This window comes from Sceloporus occidentalis, unplaced genomic scaffold (genome assembly GCF_023333645.1).
Source record: "Sceloporus occidentalis isolate IW3139 unplaced genomic scaffold, rSceOcc1.0.p SCAF_4, whole genome shotgun sequence".
In the NCBI taxonomy this organism is placed as follows: Eukaryota; Metazoa; Chordata; class Lepidosauria; order Squamata; family Phrynosomatidae; genus Sceloporus; species Sceloporus occidentalis.
Genome location: NW_028316984.1, coordinates 88,193,115 through 88,200,854, shown reverse-complemented (window position 1 = coordinate 88,200,854; position 7,740 = coordinate 88,193,115). Strand labels below are relative to the sequence as shown.

General features: G+C 40.9%; 1 protein-coding gene across 1 annotated transcript in view; it reads left to right on the top strand.

The window, feature by feature from the left end:
* The first annotated feature begins 66 nt into the window (after positions 1–66).
* LOC149314287 (NACHT, LRR and PYD domains-containing protein 12-like) overlaps positions 67–7,740 on the top strand; it is a 31,743-nt gene continuing 24,069 nt past the window's right edge. The window contains exon 1 of the mRNA XM_089520792.1: positions 67–463. The gene's annotated coding sequence lies outside the window, so the exon portion shown is untranslated. The remainder of the gene's footprint in view (positions 464–7,740) is intronic.

The window sequence follows — 7,740 nt, the reverse complement described above, 5'->3', positions numbered from 1 at the left end:
GGAGGAGGAAGAAGAGAAAGAGGAGACCTTGATCCCTCCTCCTCCTCCTCCTCCTCCTCCTCCTCTGGCAAAAGGGGAGGAAGGGCTGGGCGTTCAACAACTCCTCCACGGAGGGCAAGGTGCTCCCATTCCTCTCACTTTGGAAGGGCCACACCCCCCCCCCCCGATTTGGGGGCTTCTGCCCAGTCAAAAGGGAGGGAGGCAAAGATTCAAAAGAACAGCCAAAGATGCAAAGGTGTTGTGGTTGTTGCTGCTGTGTGCCTTCGAGTTGTTTCTGACTTATGGCCACCCGAAGGCGAACCTCTCCCAGGGTTGTCTTGGCATGGTTCTTCAGAGGAGGTTTGCCGGAGTGTGACTTGCCCAGGCTCACCCAGGCCCCAGGGGCTGAAGGGGGACTGGAACTCTAGAATCTTAGGCCCCATACAGACAGGCCAAAATAAAGCTGCTTCAGGCCACTTTGGAGGTATGCTGTTTAAATGATGCATGTGTCCTAAGAGTCTGGAAGCCACGCCAAAGCCAGAATGCAATCCTAAGGACTGGAGCACAGCTTTGGTGCAGCTTCCAGACTCTTAGGAAATATGTGGGTTGGTTTTTGTTTTTTGGTTTATTTTTTTTTTGGGGGGGGGGTTGGTTGGTTGTGTTTGTTTGTTTGTTTGTTTGTTTGTTTTGTTCAATCTGTGCTCATATTTGTTCTCCAAGTGTTGCAATGGCTGTTGTCAATGAGAATCAGTAGTTTGGTGTATTTGTATTGTAGGTGTACAATACAATGCATTGAGTATGTGGGTATTCATTAAAGATGACACCTGAAGTTTGTGAGCACCTCTGCACTGCTATCATCACAAATAAGTCACTGGCCAATGTGCACTTGAGCAGAACTGCACTGGGAGACTCGGGCAAGAAACTGCTTGGCGATACACTGAAAATTTCAGCTAAAACATTCCAGTATGATATTTCTTGCTACTATTTTAAAATTATGCCTCATAATGACTAGACACAGGAAGGTAAATCTACCAGAATTCAGCAGTTCTTGAAGGGAAAGCACATAATAGACTCTTAGAGCTGAAAGAAACCATAAGAACCATCTACTGTATTTTCTGGCATATAAGACTACTTTTTCACCCAGGAAAATCTTCTCAAAAGTCAGGGGTCGTCTTATATGCCGGGTGTTGTCGTATAGGACAGACTGGAGAATCTGTGGTCGCCGCATATGGTGGGGGGGAGCTCAATAACGGCCGCGGGCACATCCCCGCCGTTTGCAGTGATCGTATGAAAGCAGCTACCGCTCTGATAGTCTTGGAGACAGGGAGGGCTGGGCAGGCAGGGAGAGCTGACCAGTTCAAGCAGGCTTTGTATACAACAAGGTTTCCTGCTAAGTACCTGCATGTCATAAGCATTTGAATTAAAATTACTACCATATTGAAATCAAATCTGATATTTTTTAATTTTTTATTTGGTGTGCGTTGGAAGGGGGTAGTCTTATACGGCGAGTATATCCCAAACTCTATATTTTAACTGGAAAAGTTGGGGGTCGTCTTATACGCCCAGTCGTCTTATACGCCGGAAAATACGGTAATCCAACCACTTAACATGCAGGAATACACAACTAAAGTACTCCTGAGAAATGTTTTAAAAGCTCCAAAAAAGGAGATTTAGCCATCCTCTGAGGCAGTCTGTTTCACTCTTGAACAGCTCTTACAGTAAAGATGTTCTTCCTAGGGCTTATGTGAAATCTCTTGCTTGGTTCATGTTCGAATCCCTGGAATAGCAGAGAACAAGGTAGTTCCACCTTCTTCATGATATCCCTTCAAATATTTAAAGATAGCCATCATATCATCTCTCAGGCCTTGTCTGCATGCACCAAAAGCCCCCCCCCAGGGACATAGCCAAGGAGGAGGTCCAGACCCCCCTTCCATTAGATATAATGAATGGTGTGCGCTACTGCACTGCTGCACCCAAGCCCCATTATAATGGTGGCACTTAGTCTGGACCCCTTCCCAAAATCCTGGCTACGTCCCTGCTTCCCCACCCCCAATTCTGGCAGAGTCCTCTTCAGACAAGGCACGGCCCAAACCCCAGTTCCAGTGCGAAAAGTTCAGATGATTTCTGGCATATTCAGCACCAGAAACAAGGTATAACACCTCTATCACATTTTTAAAAAATTACTTTTTACTCTGCATGGAGGAGCTGTCTGCATGAGCATTCCACTGAACTGCTTTGCATGTCTGCTGCTGTTGACAGTTGCTTGCTCTCAGGTCTGAAAGACCTGTGATAGGGGCTGACATGTGGGGTGGCTGAGCAGGATGCTCATTCAGACAGCCGACCCAGAGTGAGAATTGACAGCCAAATAATGGGGGAGGAAAGAGCAACTCAGTGGGCAAGATACTCCAGGGGCAAATCTGCAGTATCCTGGCCAGTGCAGATAACACCTCAATCTTGTCTTCTCCAGGCCAAACATACCCAACTCTTTTACATGGCTTTTATATGGGGTATGGGTTTTAGATTATGTTTTAAGCTTCGTATGTTTTTAATCTTAATTTTATGCTATATTAGTTAGGTTATTTTAAATGTTTTTGAAATTTTGTTTTAAGGTGCTTTTATTTTGTGAGCTGCCTTGGGCCCCTTTTTGGGAGAAAGGTGGCATAAACATGAAACAAATGCATAAATGAAATAAATAAACTCCCAACTCATTCCTCATAAGACTTAGGAGTTTATCACATGAGGGAAAATTGGGAGTTTAAACAGCGATTATCCAGTGAAAATCGCACATTCAGAATTAAGACTGAGATTTGATTTTCACGCACAGCATGATTAAAGAGTCATTATCCTGGGAATAACCAAGGAATACCCAGGCAATAAACAGCAAATGTTGATGGTTGCTGTTTATTGCCTAGTTTTTCCCAGGATAATGGTGCTTTAAATGTGACGTCATGTGAAAATTTTTATCACTAATGTGTGATTTTCACAGGATATTCTCGGGATAATGGCACTTTAATCATGATGTTATGTGAAAATCTTAATCGCGAATGTACAATTTCTCCAGGATAATCACCGCTTAAACTTTCAATTAGACCCATGTGATAAACGCCTTAGTTTCCAGTCCTTTGATCAGCTTGGTTGCCCTCCTCTGCACATGTTCTAACTTGTCAATTGTTGTTGTTGTGTCCCTTCAAGTCATTTCTGACTAATGCTGATCCTAAGGCAAATCAGTCATTGGTTTTTTTTGGCAAGATTGTCTTCCTCTGAGGCTGAGAGCACATGACGTGTAACTTGCCCAAGGTCACCCAATGGGTTTCATGGCTGAGCTGGGAATTGAACCCTGGTTTCCAGAGTTGTAATCCAACACTCAAACTTCTACATTACTCTGGCTCTTATCCTTCTTGAATTCTGATAGTGTCCTCTGGGTGATTAACTACCCTCTCCTAATTTGTTGCCTTTCTGCAAACTTATAAACCTTACCAAGCATAATCATATCATGTCAGTGGATTTCTTTTGGGGAAGTGGATCTAGAAATTCTCTCTCCTGAGGAATGCATTTCAGGAGTACAGGATCCTTCTTAAAAGGATGCTTGGCAGCATCACTTTTAATAGTCCATCCAGCTTGAGATCAGAGGCACTTGTATCAGATGAGCACATGTGATCTCCCTGAGAAAAAGCACTCTAGCTACTTGAAAACTAGGTGTGAGTCACTTGGTTGGAACAGTCCTAACAGCAGCTGTGCTGATCAAGGCCAAGCTATCAGGTAGTTTAGCTTTGTCATTGTAGTGTCAACAGGGAACTATGTTCTGATCTGCTTCTAGCAAATGTTGGGCTCTTCTAGTTCTGGGGAACATATCTATATGTACTGTATTGTGATGTACTGGACCAAGAACATTTTGTTGTAGGCTGGACATAAGATGAATTAAATCATTTAATGACAGAATTGATTTTGTCACCCAGACTATTGTTATGACAGTTGGGCCATTAGAGCAATTTTACTCTCCTTTTAGATTATTAAAAGGATAAGCAGTTGAGTGAGCTAGAATTACTCATGGTTCTAGGCATCAATGGCCAATCTTTAAATTCTATCTGTAAACTTTAATTAGTTCTGCAAACTTGTTAGTGGAGACAAATTCTTATATAATGGGCCAGATTTCAACACATAATGCCATGGTTTAAAATGATGTGCAAATGAAACAATTGTCTCTCCCCAGATGGTGTAGAACAATATTGATTTTATTTTCATGTTATTTTTCAAACTCACTGCTGTTGGCATTTCATGATATACCTATAGCAGCTTTTCTAACACCTGAAAATCATTTAATGGTTACAGCATGAATGGAGAAGATATAGGCATGGCAAGGGCTGAAGTGGAGGCAGAAATTGACGGTGAATATGAAGAAAATGCTAATTCTGGCAAGTAGCCATTTGTAGCAGCAAGATGTCATTGACGACAAACAGGAACTAAAACCCCACAAAATAGTTTGATTCATAAGCATAAATATATGGATATATAAAGTCATTGTGTACTGTAAACTGCTTTTCAGTGTTAATTATATGAATCATGTAGCACCTTTGCAATTTAATCTACTTTGTCTCCTGCTTTGTTTTCCTGGTGAAATTCAAAGTGCTGGTGATTTTATGCAAAGAGTATATAAAATAATATTTAACTCATATGGTCTTTCCTACCTATTGTTAGCCAGAGCTTGAGACAGGATCTTTTCAGTAGTGGCCTCCAGGTTGTTAACGTCCTTCCTCTGAGTTATTGAAAATTCTGTTGTGATTTCACCAGGCATTTCGTCTTGAGAGGTCTTTGTCAACCTACCATTTTATAGTTACTTCAGCTGTGTATTGCATTGCTATATTCAACTACCTTGAGATTTTTACCTTTAATGTGGTGGTTTTGGTGTTTTATATGTTGTATTCTGTCTTTGTGTTTCTCTAAGTCACTTTGAAGACTTCGGCCTGTTACAGACTGCCAAAATAAAGCTGCTTCGGGTCTCTTTGGAGGTATGCTATTTAAATGATGCATGGGTCCTAAGAGTCCGGAGGTCGTGCCAAAGCCACACTCCATTCCTAAGCACCGGAGTGCAGCTTTTGGTGCAGCTTCCGGATTCTTAGGATGCATGCATCATTTAAATAGCATACCTCCAAAGAGACCCGAAGCAGCTTTATTTTGGCAGTCTGTAACAGGCCTTCCAGATTGAAAGGCGGGCTACACAAATACACATACACTTACACAACATTATTAAAAGAACACTGGTTTATTTTTTATACCATCATCATAAACTTTATTGTATATAGCAAAATATATAATATATACAGTATGTAGTATATGATCTTGGTTTTGATTAAAAATTGCAAAACCACAGCAAAAACGTGCCTATTCCTCATTGAGGACAAGGAACAGCACCAGTCAGTGACTTAGATATTTGTGTGGGCCACTGGACATTCTATACCACAATCAGAAATTTCAAATCACTCCCTCTCACCATTTTGAATGAGGGATGCTTCTAGATGAGGCATTTATTCTATACAAAGATAAACTATTCACAATAAAATACATTTTATTCACTTCTTATGAGCTATTCCTGTGGTGTAAATACTCACAAACTATCCCTCCTGTACTATTGTTCTGCTTATTATTTTTATCCCAAGAGTGTGGAAAATATGACTCTGGAGATTATTACATAGAGAAAAAGGACGGGAGAGAAACGGGATGCTCCCATCCATATTGTGTGATTGCACGAAGATTATCTCACAATGTCCCGTGACATCCTGCTCATCCCATCCTTCCCCCATCAATGAAGTGGAGTGGTCCTGTGACTTTTCATTAATGGTAGCAAATGTAACAACCATCCTTGCAGAGCCAAGGGAAACAGCCTCCTCAGTTCTGAGTGGGGAGGATATTTCCATTTCCATCACTGAAAATGAACATCTCACAGGTAAGACCCAATGTTTCTTTTTCCAGCAATGCTGGTGCAAACACCCTAGCATGGGACATACCAAAGTTCCCCAACCAATTGGTTGGTGAACTGTAGCATATCACTTATGTGAGAATCACAAGGTGTAATATGTGTCTTCCAAAGGAAGCTTCTTCTGATTCACTGGCAACCTAAACGTAGTGGCATGTAAATGTGGAAGATGAAGGCCATGTCCTTGTCCTACTTTTATCCAAGATGGGTGCGATTGTTGGTAGTGCAGAGGAAGTAGCTGCATTGTAAATGGACTGATCAACAACTGCTCCCAATAGAGATCCAGTCTTGTAGCATGTTAAAATGCATCCAAGGCATGCCAGAATTTTCCCAATTCTTGCTTTTGATTATGACAAAAAGATGCTAAAATCATCTCTTGAACCAAGTAATTAGAAATGCTGCTTTTGCCATCAGTGACCTGGGTTATAAAAATTATAAATTCCAAAAAGCAAAGCTTGGTTTTTGCCATTTGGTATAAGGGACACCATTTTACTACTCCAACATTATATGTAATGAGATTTGAGCATCCATGGATTTTGGTATCCACAGGGGTCCTAGAACTGAACTCCAAAGGATACTAAGAACCCATGGTATTTGGTTTTCATTTTATTTTTAAAAGGCTGGGGGGTGGGGGGGGGGAGGCTGTGTTTTGCCAATAGTTTCACCAGTTAGAACTGTGTGGCAAACATAGTCTTGTCAAATGCAATTTAAAGTTTAATTATAAGTTTAATTATAAACTTAATTACAATGTTATAATAGAACAAAATGAATGAATAAATGGAAGAACCTAGCTCCCTAAATCTCTCCTCATTAGGCACTATTGAGAGAAATGGCCAGATGGTCTGGTCTAGGATGTTATCAGACAAGAGAAAATGGAAGTATAATCCAATGGCAATCCAAATGCAATCATGGGGTTTAACGTTATTGCGTGATAGACTGCCACATGCAATTTCAGGCAATGGGAAGTCAGTCCAAACGCAATGATGGGGTTTCATGCTATTGCGTGATAGACTACCACACGCAGTTTTGGGCAATGGCAAGCTGTTTTCAGGCAATGGGAAGTCAGTTCGAACACAATTCGAATTCACGTAAATTTGCTGAACTAGCGAATTCACGTGAATGCGTTCTGGCCCCACCTTCTTTTCATTTGAAATTAAAAGAAATTCCTCCTGTGTGATAAACTCCCTAGTATGAGCAGCATCCTATTATTTATTCTATTGTGAAATTCAATCATCTAAGTAATGTATTACACTGCAGAAGGTTTTCTTTGTGAATAATGTTAATTTTATCTTCTGTTTAGAGCTTTATTCTTTCTGATGCATCAGTTTTATCCATAGTTGTTGACTGTTAATCTTTTTCTGTCCCACTTTTTCATCCTTTTAAAATGTCCCAACTTTTCTCTCCTCATCCTTCCACTTTCTCCCTTAATCCTCAGCTTACTTCAATTCATGCAAACTGAGTTCAATGTACAAAAATGAAGTTTGCGCTCAATTATTTCAGGGTGAGGAAAGGAGGGGGCAGAATATTGGCCTTCCTAGGAGGCTCAGGCAAAAGCAAACTGCTACAGTCTCATCTATCCTGTGATTTCTTCATTAATTTTTGCCATCTTGACTACACTCTGATGTTACTGGTCACACATCTCCAGATTATCATCTGTGAAATATTGCAGAGTATGAGGACTGGACCTGAAGTGGCTTGGCTCCAAATCAATATACGCCAAAGGAAGCCACCTTTTGAACAATGCTGAACTTATGTCTAAATAAAATCTTGGTCTTTCTCTCATCACTCTG